This window comes from Peromyscus maniculatus, chromosome 1, assembly GCF_049852395.1.
Source record: "Peromyscus maniculatus bairdii isolate BWxNUB_F1_BW_parent chromosome 1, HU_Pman_BW_mat_3.1, whole genome shotgun sequence".
Taxonomy (NCBI): Eukaryota; Metazoa; Chordata; class Mammalia; order Rodentia; family Cricetidae; genus Peromyscus; species Peromyscus maniculatus.
Genome location: NC_134852.1, coordinates 32,123,534 through 32,138,412, shown reverse-complemented (window position 1 = coordinate 32,138,412; position 14,879 = coordinate 32,123,534). Strand labels below are relative to the sequence as shown.

At 40.2% G+C, this 14,879-nt stretch overlaps 1 protein-coding gene across 4 annotated transcripts in view; it reads right to left on the bottom strand.

Moving 5' to 3' along the window:
* The window catches only part of LOC102907532 (cell adhesion molecule CEACAM1-like), a 161,444-nt gene that overhangs the window by 89,551 nt on the left and 57,014 nt on the right, over positions 1–14,879 (bottom strand). The gene's annotated exons all lie outside the window — the stretch shown is intronic.

The window sequence follows — 14,879 nt, the reverse complement described above, 5'->3', positions numbered from 1 at the left end:
AGAAATGAAGGCAGGGCTATCATCAGACCCTATCATGGCTGGAAAACCATACCTGGGCAGGATTTCTTCTATCAGCTTTTTTTTTAACCTCCATTATTTGTGGTTTCATGCTTAGTTAGGTATACCTCATCCCATCCAGAGAAGGTTCTATAAATACTAACAGGTATTGATAGCCAAATTTTCCTGACTTGATTTCAGTAAAACCCATCTCCCAATATGCACCTAGTTGAGTTCCTCTTTGTCTGGCACCAGGTTTGGAAGGGGTTGGTAAAGTGTTAGTCATCTAACAAGCATGGCATCTGGATATTATTTCTTCAATAGATTGGTTGCCATTCTGTATTTTTACATGTGCTTGTCTCAGTAGGTCTTTCATCCTTTGGCTTTCCAAATGGATGACTGATGAATCTTTTTAAGCATGACCTGTCCCATTTCTTGTGGCAGGATGACTCGCCCATCTGCTGTTCTCCACCAGCCCTCTATTATATGAGTCATGGGCAGGGCACAGATCCAGGCTAGGTCAGCCCGGGGTGTATTGGGGAATCTGCATCAGGCTCCTTGCTCTGGGGTATACCAAGACTAGCATTACCTTTAGGGTGGACGCCATCTCCCTGGTTCTTTGTTCTGCCTGGTTGTTGCCTGCTTGAATCAGCCTGGTCCCTTTTTGGTGTCCTGGACAAAGGATAATGGCCACTTTTACAGGCTCCCATACAGCTTGCAGGAGCTGCAGAATTTCCTGCTTATTTTTATTTGTTTTTCCTTCAACTGTTACTAAGTCTCTTTCCCTGTACATTGCCCTGTGGATGTGCACAGTGGTAAAGGCATATCTACTATCTGTGTGAATGTTTAGTTTTTTTCCTTTTCCCTGTCTTAAAGCTTTGGCTAGGGCAATCAGCTCCACTTTTTGGGTGGAAGTCCCTGCTGCTAGAGGCTCTGCCCAAATGACACCCGAAGTGGTGGTCACTGCAGCCACTGCATACATCTGTCCATTGTGCATGTGGCTGCTGCTGTCTGTAAACCAGGTGTCTTCTGTTTCTGGTAGCAGCAAGTCTCACAGATCTGGGTGAATGCAATGTGCCCTGGCCAGTATCTCAGTGCAGTTGTGGAGCAATGCCTTAAGGTCGGGGTCCAGCAGCAACGTGGCAGGATTAAGAGCCCTGGGCACTGGGATTTTATTCTGTCAGGGTTAGGTAGTAAAGCCTGATAATGAGTCATGCTGGTATTTCTCAGTCAGCAATCAGGTGGCTGTTTGAGGACTGCTTCCATGGCATGCGGGGGTGGGTGGTGGGGTGGGTGGGTGGGGTGGGGGGTAGGGGGTGATTTTTAAGTTTTTGCCTCAAAGTTAGTTTATCAGCGTCCTTGACCAGCATTGCCACTGCAGCTATAATACACAGGGAAGGGGGCCATCCTGCGGCCACAGGATTCAGCTTCTTGGACAGATATGCCACAGGTCTTTTTCAGGGCCCTATGGTCTGAGTTAGTACCCCTTTTGCTATTCCTTTTTAAAAATCTATAAACAGGTAAAAAAAAGAAAAAGGTTTGTTTATGTCTGGTAACCCAAGAGCCGGGGCCTCCAAGAGTTCTGCTTCAGAGTGTCATAAGCCTTCTGTCTCTCGTCCATTCATGTAAAGCTGGATGTATTTTTTGTGGCTTCATAAAAAGGCTTAGCCTGCTCAGTAAACCCCAGAATCCATAGGCGGCAGAACCCCAATTTGCTTAGAAATTCCCTTACCTGTTTGACAGTCTTGGGAATGGGTATTTTCAACACCATCTATTGCGAGCATCTGAGAGCCTCTTCCAGCCTCCCTCAAGAACGTACCCTACGTACATTACCCATGACCTGCAGATCTGAGACTTTTTAGCAGAGGCCCAATACCCTAGGTCTCCCAGGGCTTGTAGCAAGTTCTCAGCTCCTTTTTCGCAGGTCATCAACTGCTGCAATCAACAAATCATCCACGTACTGTAACAAGCTTATATCAGGGTTCTGGCTTTGGTACTCACTCAGTTACGTCTTTATCAAAGATGGTGGGTAAGTTCTTGTACCCTTGGGGTAATCTAGTCCAAGTCAACTGGCTGCTGACTCTGATTTCCAGATCATGCCATTCAAAGGTCAAATATTGCTGGCTCTTGGGGGCCAAGGGCAGGCTAAAGAAGGCGTCCTCCAGATCTAGAACTGAATACCATTGCAGGTCTGGATCAATGTGTTTAGTAGGGTATAAGGGTTAGGTACTGTAGGTTGTATGTCTATTACCCTTTTATTTACCTCTCTTAAGTCTTGGAACAGTTGTTAGTCATTGGTATGAGGCTTTTTGACTGGTAATAATGGTGTATTCCAAGAGACTGAACTAGCTTTAGGACCCCAAGTGCCAATAACCTCCTTATATGGGGAGTTATTCCTTTCTTTGCTTCTGAAGATATGGGGTACTGGAGGATTTTGACTGGGTCTTCATTGGCCCCCACCTCCACATATATTGGAGAGTTATGTCTCACCAATCCCATATGCCCAGTCTCGGCCCAGGCCAGTGGAAACTCCCATAGCCATTTTTCTAAGGTTGGCTGAGGAGCTGCAGGTTTCTGGTGAGGTCTGTGTTCCTTATTCATGCTAGTAATCATCAATACCTGAATTGGTTTCCTGTTTTGGTGGAATTACTAAGCCCCTTCATCCAATAACTGGATCTTGGCCCAGCAGTGGGTAGGGACACTCTGGAATGACTAGGAACAAATTCGATACCCATCCCATTTCCAAGTCCACTGTTCTTTGGGTAGTACATGATTAAGGTTTAGTGCCCATGATGCACTATACTCATGTTTTCTTGGTGGACATAGCTCCACCCAGTGTCAGGAGGACAGAGTTCTCTGCCCCTGTTTGCACCATGAATCTTATTGGTTTCCCCTCCACTCTCAGTGTTACTCTGGGCTCAGGGAGGGGACCTGAGCCCTGTCTCCCCTAGTCACTGTCTTTCTCCAGGGCCATGGGGAGTACATGAGTAGTCAATGATGTCCTCCCTCCATTCTTGGGGCATTCCTTTACCCAATGGCCTTCTTCTTTGCAATATGTACATTGTTTTTTTCCTACCTTGGGCTTGGGCTGGGGTCTTCTGGTTTCATGCTAGGATGGTCCAGTTGGTCCAAATCCTGCCGGCAGGAGGACTTTTTTTTTTTTTAACTCTTCTCTATGCTGGACCTGCTGTTCTAGTATTCTCACTAAACTTTTTTTCCTGTCTTTTTTTTTGTTGTTGTTTTTCTTCCTTCTGTCCCCTCTCTTTCTCTTGCCTTTTTTACTTTTCATCTGTCTTGCTCTTATGGCAAAACTTTTCCACCACTGCCACTAATTTCCTAAGATTCTTTTTGCCTAGTCTTTCCAGCAACTGTAATTTTCTTTTGATATCTAGAACTGCCTGGTTGATATAGGCAAACATTGTCATCTGAGCTGATTCTTCAGCAACAAGATCATATAGCGTGCATTGCCTAAAGGCCTCTAGTAGGCACTCTAGATAGGTGGCCAGACTCTCATTTGCCTCCTTCCTAACATTATAAACCTTAGCCATATTGGTCGAGTCCTGTGCAGCCACTTTGAGACCTGCCAATGGAGCCCAGCTGTAGACGTGAAGCTTCTCCATATCTTGAGCCATGTTATAGTCCCAATCAGGATGGGAGGGAGGAAAATAAGCATTGATTGTCATTCTATTAGTAGTGGGAGCTCCTATGGGACATGGGACCAATTTCTGGGCAGCCTCCAGGATTCTATTCCTCTCCTCAGTGGTGAACAGGATGCTTAGAAGCTGACCACAATCATTGTAAGTGGGCTGGTGGGTAAAAAGAATAGTTTCTAAATGATTAATTAAATCCTGGAGGATTTTGGAAAATGGGGCATTCTGTTTGTGCCATTTGTACAGGTCACTGGTTGCGAATGGCCAATAATGATAGTGTTGGTTCTCATCAGCACTCACTGGTCTTGAAGGTCTGAGGCGTAGGACCACACCAGTTTCCAGCTGTGGAGTGGTCCCTCTTCAGCTTTGGGTTGCTTGAGCTGGCCCATGTAAAGGTGGTTCTTGTTGGGACTGTGGAATGGGTGGGAGATTGGCGGGCTGAGTAGGAGCAAGCGGAAAAGAGTAGGTGGAGGGAAAAGTTCAGATTCCTCCATTCCTCCTTGAATGACACAGGGCTTTGGGTCACCTTCCTTGGGTCTCACAGGAAGCACCTGTGAAAGGGAAGATGCTAGCAAAGGGGCAGTAGGTTTGGGACCAGGACCAATGGGTGGATGAAGCAGGAACGGTTTGACCCATGGGAGGGGTCTCTCCAACCTCTCAATGAGCCCCCTCCAGGTAACTATATAGGGGATTTGATCTGGGTAGCCCATTCTTGGCCTGAACAGGATCTCCTCAACTCTGGTATGTTCCTAGAGTCAAAGGTCCCCTCCCTTGGCCATCCAATGTCAAAAGCAGGCCATTCTGAGGAACAAAAAGTTATCTACTTATTCTTCTTAGTATTTACGCTCTTGTTATGAGCAATCTCCTTTACATCCTTCCACTGAGCTAGGGCCAGGTCAAGGAGGGGTGAAGAAGTGTTTCCCATGGCTTGACCTGGTATGTGTACAGACAAAATGAACAGAAATTTAAGAGACCAAACTTATCAACAAGACAGTCAGACAAAACGGAAGAACTAGGGCCTTCAGCAGAGTTCTGCAGCAGCTGACAGATGGTTCAGGCAAATGGATTTCCAGAGAGGGAACCTCAGTTTTGCCAAAGATCAGATGGGACAGAGACAAGTCAACAGAGTCTCCCAATCCCCAGAGTTCTCAGATACATAGATGGGAAGCTGGCAAAGTGGCCTCAGACTCAAGACCCCTGCCCAGATGAGGAGAAGATATATCTCCTGACTTCTCCAGGTTTCCTTTTAAAAAACTGCATGTCAGCCAAAGCAGAACCTCTCAGATACCAACACCTGACAGCAGCATCAGAAATCGAAAGGAGAAACAGAAAACAGAAACAATAAACAGGCAAGACAGGCAGATAGACTCAATCAATTGGCCAGTGTAAACCTTCAGGGTTCCGGGTTTCTGGGGCGTTCCCCCAAATCCAGGAATATGGTCACAAGAGACCACAAGAGACATAAACCCATTGAAATGCAAAAGCCAGGCTTATTAGAGCAGTTCAAGCAGCATGGCAGGGACCTCCTTGAGCATCCAATGAAGCAGAGCCTATAGGAGGTGCCCACACCTCTGCAAGGTGTTTTTAAAGGCAAAAATCAAAAGGTTACATCAGCTAGGGGTGCTAGTATGGGTACAATTCTGATTGGCTCAAGTTTTAGGGGCAGGCCAAAATTTGTGTGTTATCTGACTTTGCAGTTTAAACTGGTTGTTTGTCAAACTTTATAGACTATCTCTGGCATTGGGGCATTCTGTGGTTAACCATTTGCTACCAGATGGTCCTTCAGACATCCTGACTTTGTAATTTTGAGTTCTTGGGACCTATGTCAGCAGCTCTGAGAATGTTAAAACTAAGGTCAATTTCAAGCTGTGGTAAGGGGCTTGCTTAAATTGGGCTGTTTTGGTTCTTCAAGATGAGGAAGGGCCAGATAGGGAAGTACTAGGTGGGCAAGGACGAGATGAGAAAGACCTAGATGAGGCAGGATTAAGATGAGAGAATTAAGATAGAACTTAGAGGGGACACTAGATTAATATAGTGAAAAATCATGCAAGAAAGAAGCTAGGCATGAAAACAGAACTGTAGCTGTGTAGACAGGATTTTATCACAGAGGAATAAAGTAGACAGACAAAGAAAGAGGTTGGTTTCCTCAAAATCATTTCCAAAAAATAATTGTTGCTGTTCATAGCTTTTCTTTTGGGCCCCTGGGAAGAATATTATTCAGGTGGGTCCTTAATAGTATTTGAGAATAACCTCCTCTATTTTATTGGACCACCATGGCTTAAAGTTAGATTTAAACAACAACAAAAATTACAGAGTCAACAAACACATGGAAACTGAATAATGCTCAACCTAGTCACCAATGGGTCAAGGAGGAAATAAAGAAAGAATTAAAGACTTCCTAGAATTCAATGAAAATGAATATGCATCATACCTAAACTTATGGGACATTATGAACACAGTACTAAGAGGAAAATTCATAGCACTAAATGCCCACATAAAGAAGTTGGAGAAATCTCACACTAGCGACTTAATAGCACAACTGAAAGCTCTGGAAAAAAAAGCAGCAAACTCACCTAGGAGGAATTGATGCCAGGAAATAATCAAATTGAGGGCTGAAATCAACAAAATGGAAACAAACAGAACAATACAAAGCATCAATGAAACAAAGAGTTGGTTCTTTGAGAAAATCAACAAGATAGACAAGTCCTTGTCCAAACAAACCAAAAGGCACAGAGAGAGCATCCAAATTAACAAAAGCAGAAATGAAAAGGGATACATAACAACAAACAATGAGGAAATCCAGAGAATCATTAGAATTCAAAAACCCTACTCCGCAAAATTGGAAAATCTAAAAGAAATGGACAATTTTCTCAATAGGTACCATATACCAAAATTGCATCAAGGCCAGATAAACAATATAAATAGACCTATAACACTTAAGTAAATAGAAACAGTCATTAAAATCTCCCAACCAGAAAAAGCCCAGAATCAGATGGTTTCAGCACAGAATTCTAACAGATTTTCAAAGGAGAGCTAATAACAACATTCTTCAAATTGTTCCACACAATAGAAACAAAGGGAACATTACCAAACTCTTTTTATGAGGCTGCAGTCACCAAGATACCCAAACCAAACAAAAATGCAACAAAGAAAGAGAATTGCAGACCAATCTCCCTCATGAACATTGATGCAAAAATATACAACAGCAAAAAACAAAAAATCCATCATGAGCAAGTAGGCTTCATTCCAGAGATGCAAGGATGGTTCACCATATAAACAAATTGAAAGAAAAAAAAACCCCACATGATCATCTAATTAGATGCTGAAAAAGCCTTTGACAAAATCCAACACTCCTTCATGGCAAAGGTCTTGGGGAGATCAGGAATACAAGGATCATTCCTAAACATAATAAGGACAATTTACAGCTAGCTGGCAGCCAACATTAATTTAAATGGAAAGAAACACAAAGCGATTCCACTAAAATCAGGAATAAGACAAGGCTGTCCACTCCTCCATATTTATTCAATATAGAACTCAAAGTTCTAGTTAGAGTAATAAGACAACAAAAGAAGACCAAGGTGATACAATTGGAAAAGGAAGAAGTCAAAATTCCCCTATTTGCAGATGATATAATAGTATACATAAGTTTTCCTGGAATTTCTACCAGGGAACTCCTACAGCTGATAAACACCTTCCCATCTTTCTGTGGGAAGACTGATTGAGTAAGTTGAAGTGTGAGGATCTTAGCTAGTGTCCTTTCCCCATCGCTGTGTTCCTAGGTTGGTTCTCCCTTTTAATCCCTGAATTACATCAATTTCATGCAGGCAGTCACATGAAGCTGTGGGAATGTGTATGGTGATATTTTATTTGTACTGAAATGTGATTTTAATTTTATGTTAATAAATAAAGTTGCCCTGGGGTCAGAGCTATTAGAGCCACAGCAAGAGCATGGTGGTTAGAAGAGCTAGGTAGATTTCTATGTGTTCAGGGATATAGCCAGTATTGGAGACAAACGCCTTTAAGACCTGGAGGGCGGTACTTACAGGCAGTGACGAGGCAGTCATGTGGTTGGGTTTACAACCAATGAGAAGGCAGAACAGAAAGGCTATTTAAAGACAGACAAACAGGAAGAAGCTCTCTCTCTCGGGGAAGTTAGGAGCACTGCAGGAGGTCAGATTTTATCTCTGAGCTATGACCTCTCGGCTTTCTCTTTTACATTGGCTCTGTGTTTCTTATTTTAATAAGATGATTGGTTACATCTACATCTGGCACCCAACGTGACAAGAATCCATTAAAAACTGCTTGGGGCGGGCTCCTGAGCCTGAGCAGCTGGCTCCCTAGCCCCGGCCCAGGTCTGCTTGGCCTCAGGCCGGACTAACTGTGAGCTGCTTGTTTAAAGCCAGTGCTACAAACAACTCAGGCCTGCCCTGCCAAACAGGGCCCCTGCCTGTAAAGCCAAGCCTTGACTCAGCTCAAGAGGGAATAAGTGGCTGGATTTAAGCTTTAGCTGGCTACACTTTCACTTTCGCTTTCGCTTTCGCTTTTGCTTTCTCTCTGTTGCTCTCTGTCTCTCTCTTTCTCTCTCTGTCTCTCTCTCTCTCTCTCTGGATTCACAACTAGGACTAGGTGGCTGTTTTGAAATTCGCTCGGATTTCTACTGTTCTATGCAGATTTGGTAAGTCATAAAGGAAACTATTTAAACGACAAATTTTTTCCACATTAAAAAAAAATGGGTTTTATGTATACATTGGAAGAAAATTGGGTTTTGTTTGAAATTTTAGGCAGTCTGAACAACTATATGAAAAGATTAGTATTATGGGAATTATGCAGTTTATCACCATGCTTATTGTCATTTTACTATTTAAAAAGATAGTCGATTTAAGTGCCAGGATGACAGCTTTAGAAAAACTTGTTAAACCTGTAAAAATTCAGACAGAAGAAATTAACAGTGAAGTTGGTTCAAGTTTGGATCATAAGGTTACAGAAAGAAAGCCTGTTTTCACACAGTCTCCCTTAATTTATCCTGTAACCGTTCAGCAGATGTCTGATCAAATGGCTACACAAAATATTTGGGCTCCAATTGAACTGTTGGATTTTAAAAGGTTTAAGGAGGCAATAGTATCTTATGGCATGCATTCCCCATATGTAAAGCAAATGTTAAACTCTTGGTCAACATGTAGGATTGTACCACAGGACTGGCGGGACCTTGCACAAGCTGTTCTGGAACTCAGCCAGAGACTTCAATTTCTAACGTGGTTTAAGGAGGAAGCTAGAAACGTAGAAAAACAATGGAGGGATAAAGGAATACAAGTTTGTCAGGATCAGCTTATTGGAGAAGGCCAATATGCTTCAGTACAAACACAATGTTTATATGATGTTCAAACCCTAATTTTATGTCGAATGGCAGCCTTGAATGCATGGGACAGAGTTGAGGAACCAGGAAAAAAACCTGAGTCATTTAAAAAGGTTATGCAAGGCCCAAAAGAATCTTTCACAGATTTTTTACAAAGACTGGCTTCAGCAGTAAACAGAATGGTCTCAAAATCAGAAGCTAGTAAGGCAATAATTGAAGCTTTGGCATTTGAGAATGCGAATGCAGCACGCAAAAGAATAATCAGGCCGTTAAAGGCAAGATCTGCACCTTTGGAAGATTGGATTAGAGAAACAATTAATGTTGAGGCTGATGAGCATGATGATACATGGGTAGGAGAAGTAATTTCAAAAGGTTTGAGGAGTGTTAGATGTTTTGGACGTGGAAAGCAAGGACATTTTAAAAGGGACTGTAAACAGGTCATTCCTAGAAGCAATGTTTCTTCAAGGAACAATGGCAACAGAATGCCCCTTCCTTCTGGAGTATGCAGAAGGTGTGGTAAGGGAAAACACTGGACCAACGAATGTAGATCAACAAAGGACAGACAGGGTAATCCTTTGTCTCAGTTTTCGGGAAACTCCCGGAGGGGCCTCATGCAGGCCCCCATAGCAAAACCAGTTCCAACCTTTCCTGCAGCTGTAGGGGAAATCCCTGCTCTGAGTGATTAAATAACCAAATGACTATTGGAATAAATCATACTGGTCAGGATGATGAAACAGAGAGAATAGAAAATTCAGGAGAAAACATAAAGAAAATTTTTTTGGCAAACTTCTATTAATGAACAGAGACCAAAATTAACGATAAAAATAAATGGTGTTTTGTTGTCTGGTCTGGTAGACACAGGTGCGGACGTTACCATAATTGCACCAGAATTTTGGCATCCAGCTTGGCCTCTTCAGGAGGTAAACATTCAACTGTTAGGAATTGGGACATTATCTCAGGTGAAACAGAGTGCAAGATGGCTGGAATGTATAGGTCCAGAAGGACAGAGAGGAAAATTAAAACCATATGAGGCTAATATAGCTATGAACCTGTGGGGTCGAGACTTGTTGCAACAATGGAATACTCAGATTAACATCCCTCCAATCTCAGAAACAAATCATAAACTAGCACATGTTTCTGAGAGAAATATTAAAAGGCATTATTTTGAGTGGTCACCAGCCATCCATATTATACAAGAACAGGGCACAACAACTGATAATCTTCCAAAAATACCAACCTTTAAAACGGTTAACAGACAAGCCTGTATGGGTTCAGCAATGGCCTTTAACAACAGAGAAACTCCAGGCTTTAGAAGAGCTGGTAGAAGAACAGTTAAATGCTCAGCATATTGAACAATCAACCAGCCCTTGGAATTCTCCTGTATTTGTTATTAAAAAGAAATCTGGTAAATGGAGAATGGTAACAGACCTTAGAGCAATTAACAAAGTAATTCAGCCAATGGGCTCTCTACAATCTGGAATTCCTTTGCCTACTCTGTTACCAAAAGGATGGCCTCTCATAGTTATTGATTTTAAAGACTGTTTCTTTTCAATACCCTTACAAGAAAAAGACAGAGAAAGATTTGCTTTCACAGTGCCTACTTATAATAATTCTCAACCGGTTAAAAGATTTCAATGGAGGGTCCTCCCACAGGGAATGTTAAATAGCCCAACTCTGTGCCAATATTTTGTACAACAGCCATTGGAAGTGATACATAAAAAATTTCCTAAATCTATAATTTATCATTATATGGATGCTATTTTACTAGCTGACTCAAATGCAGATACTTTAGAAAGAATGTTTGAAGAAGTAAAGAAAATTTTGCCTTGCTGGGGATTACAAATTGCTCCTGAAAAAATACAAAGAGGAGATTCTATTAATTATTTAGGATATAAAATAGAGCTACAAAAAATTAGACCCCAAAAGGTGCAAATTAGGAGAGATAGACTACAGACTCTTAATGACTTTCAAAGATTATTTGGAGATATTTCTCATCTACGAACTATTGTTGGGGTAAAAAATGATGAACTGACTAATTTGTTCAAAACCTTAGAAGGTGACAAGGACTTAAATAGTCCAAGAGAATTATCACTTGAAGCTGAGAAAGAATTGGCCTTGGTAGAAAAGAAAGTACATCAAGGGCACGTGGATCATATTGATCCAAAGCTGGATTGAATTTTGGTTATTTTACCTTCTAGGCATTCCCCTACTGGAATATTAATGCAGAGGGAAGATACTATATTGGAATGGATATTTTTACCAAATAAACCAACTAAAAAATTAAAAACTTATGGGGAAAAAAATCTGACTTGATTTGGAAAGGAAAATTGAGACTTCGTCAATTATCAGGAATAGACCCAGCAGAAATTGTCGTAACTTTAACTAAGGAGGACATTGAAAAATTATGGACAGAAAGTGAACCTTGGCAAAGAGCTTGCAGTAATTTTTTGGGAGAAATTAACAGCAAATATCCCAAAAGCAACAGAATTGATTTTATAAAGAGAGCTGATTGGATCTTGCCTCAAATTGTACGGCAAAAAACCATATCTGGAGTTTGTACATTTTATACAGATGCCAACAAACAAGGAAAGGCAGGTTACAAATCAGAAAATTTAAGTAAAGTGGTTCAAAGTCCTTATAATTCAGTGCAAAAATCAGAATTGTATGCTATTCTGTTGGTATTAATGGATTTTTCAGAACCTCTTAACATAGTAACTGACTCTCAGTATGCTGAAAGAGTAGTATTACATATTGAGACTGCAGAATTTATCCCTGATGCTTCAGAATTAACTTCACTATTTATTCAATTACAAGATACAATCAGGAAAAGGAGTCATCCTTTATATATAACTCACATCCGATCTCATACTGGGTGCCCTTTAGCACAAGGCAATGATGAGATTGATAAATTATTGATAGGAAATGTGCTGGAGGCCTCAGAATTTCACTAAAACATCATGTCAATAGTAAAGGTTTAAAAAAGGATTTTTCCATAACCTGGCAACAAGCCAAAGAAATAGTAAAGAAATGTCCTACTTGTTCCTTCTATAATCAAATGCCATTACCAGCAGGATGTAACCCAAAGGGTACTTAGAGGAATGAAATCTGGCAGATGGACGTGTTTCACTTTGCAGAATTTGGAAAATTGAAATATGTACACCACACCATTGATACTTATCCAGGATTTCAATGGCCAACTGCTTTGAGTTCTGAAAAAGCTAATTCTGTAATCACTCATTTGCTAGAAGTTATGGCCATCATTGGTATACCTGCACAAATCAAAACTGACAATGCTCCATCATATGTCTCTGTTAAAATGAAACAGTTTTTTGCTTATTACAAAATAAAGCATATTACAGGTATACCACATAATCCTACAGGTCAAGCAGTTATAGAAAGATCAAACAGAACTCTAAAGGATATGCTAAATAAACAGAAAGGGGTAACAAAACCCCCAGAAATAGACTGCATAATGCTCTATTAACTTTGAATTTTCTGAATGCCAATGAGAAAGGAACAATAGCTGCAGAGAGACATTGGATAATAGAAAAAAACTACAGAATTAAATCAGCCTATATACTTTAAGGATGTGCTGACCTGAGAATGGAAACCAGGGTATGTATTACATTGGGGACAAGGTTTTGCTTTTGTTTCTACAGGAGAAGATAAGCTGTGGGTGTGGTGGTAATCTAATTGTACTGAAATGTGATTTTGATTGTATGTTAATAAATAAAGTTGCCCGGGGGTCAGAGCTATTAGAGCCATAGCAAGAGTGTGGCGGTGGTGGTACACGCCTTTAATCCCATAGATATCTGTGTGTTCAGGGATATAGCCAGCATTAGAGACATATGCCTTTAAGACCTAGGGGGCTGTACATTCAGACAGTGACGAGGCAGTCACATGTTTGGGTTTACAACCAATGAGAAGGCAGAACAAAATACCTTAAATAGACGAACAGACAGGAAATAGAACCCTCATTCGGGAAGCTGGGACACCGCAGGCGGAAGGGTGAGATTTTAGCTCTGAGCTCTGACCTCTCGGCTTTCTCTTTTGCATTGTTTCTGTGTTTCTTATTTAATAAGACGGTTGGTTACATCTATATGTGGGTACCATCAAAATTGATAAAGGTTCGATTTGAACAAGAGAAACCTCTTAATTAGAGGAGGTGATAGTTCATCAACCAGCATGAACATCCAATTTAAACTAACTTGTACCAGTAACACATATCTTTTCATTTAATCAGATAATAACTTGCCAAGAAGGAACATCCCCAAAATTAGTCTTGGGGAAAGGTTTTTGTTTTTTGTCTTTTAGGAGAATGAAGGTTAAGGAATCTGAAGAACACAAGACAAATGAGACAACTGAAGAAAAGGGACAAATCATCTATCCCAAGAAACAGAGTGAAACGGCGTATGGGTATATATAATCTAAAAAATTTTATGTCTTCCTAAATGTTTGTTTCTGCTTTTCTCTAAAGATTTAACACTATTGGTCTTCTAATAGTCCCAGTTCAATTAAAATTTAAAGCTGACTTTGGAGTTGGAGAATGGCTCTCTCCTTCTTTAAACTCAAGCATGTTGTTAAAAGGAAAATGCAAACTCCCTGTATCATGCCAGAAGAAAAGAGCCATTTTCTGCTATGGGACAGGACAAAAACCAAATTAATTAAGGGACTATTCTATTACTAATCTCAACTCATTGATTCTATTCTGATTCTTTAAACTTTTCTTAAAGTATGAATTTTATATCAAAATTTACAAGATTAATATATATATATATATATATATATATATATATATACATATACATTTTAAACTTTGTTAAGATATGAATAGTCATATAGAGTACTAATTCTAGAAAAAAGGCTTCAATTAGCTGCATATATATGTCTTTGTGTTCTAGTCTCTTATCAGTTTTCTGCAGGAAATCATGGCCAGGCCTAACATCAACTGAAGTCTCCAGGAAGAAGATGGGGCCCCACAACCACAACAACAACAATTCCACGTGGACAATAATAATATCACTAAGCTGACAAACATCATCTACAGATCAGCTTTGAATTACAAGGTGCTCAGAGCAATTTTGAGATGAATAGCTGAGATGATCCAGTCTCAAAGACTACTTGAATAAGGACTTGAGATAAACCCTGAACTTTGGCTTTATACACAGACTGGATAATAATGAAGGATATAGTTACCTTTCCTAGAATTTGACAATTAACCTAAATTTTTCTTTCAGGATAAAGATAACTTTGCCCATACCCAGCAGGAAGCAAATTTAAGAATATGACGCCCACATTCCCAAAGAGGTGGTGTGGGGCGGGTGGTTTTTTTTTTTTTTTTTTTTTTTTTTTTTTTTTTTTTTTGGTTCTTTTTAACAGGTTTTGGGTCTGGGATAATTTTCATTATTTAGGGGGCTTGGTTACAAGTTGTTGTCAAGGGTTAGGAAAAAGCATAAGCAAAGGAGATTAGATTTAAGGTTCTTGTTTAAAAAAAAAGAAAGAAAGAAAAGAAAAGAAAAAGGCAATTACTAGTTTTAAATACTTTACATTATTACCAACTATTAGGATATAAAGAAATGAAAGCTAGTAGTTAGACATTACAATAGAAATTGCAGTCATATTAGATATGTTTTAAAAATTGAGCAGATATATTTTAGACAGGTCATCTTCAAACCCTTCAGAGATCTACTGAATATGGCATTTAAAATGTTTTAATAACTTACACATTTTTCTTTTTTGAGACATGTCGGCTCCTGGCAGTACCAATCTACTTCAGAGAAAATATGGGCATTGAAGAAACTTCATATGGAGTTAATTTTCATTGTGGCAAAAGTTATCCACTGGACAACAAAGTATCCTCGAATCAACAGGAAAAAATG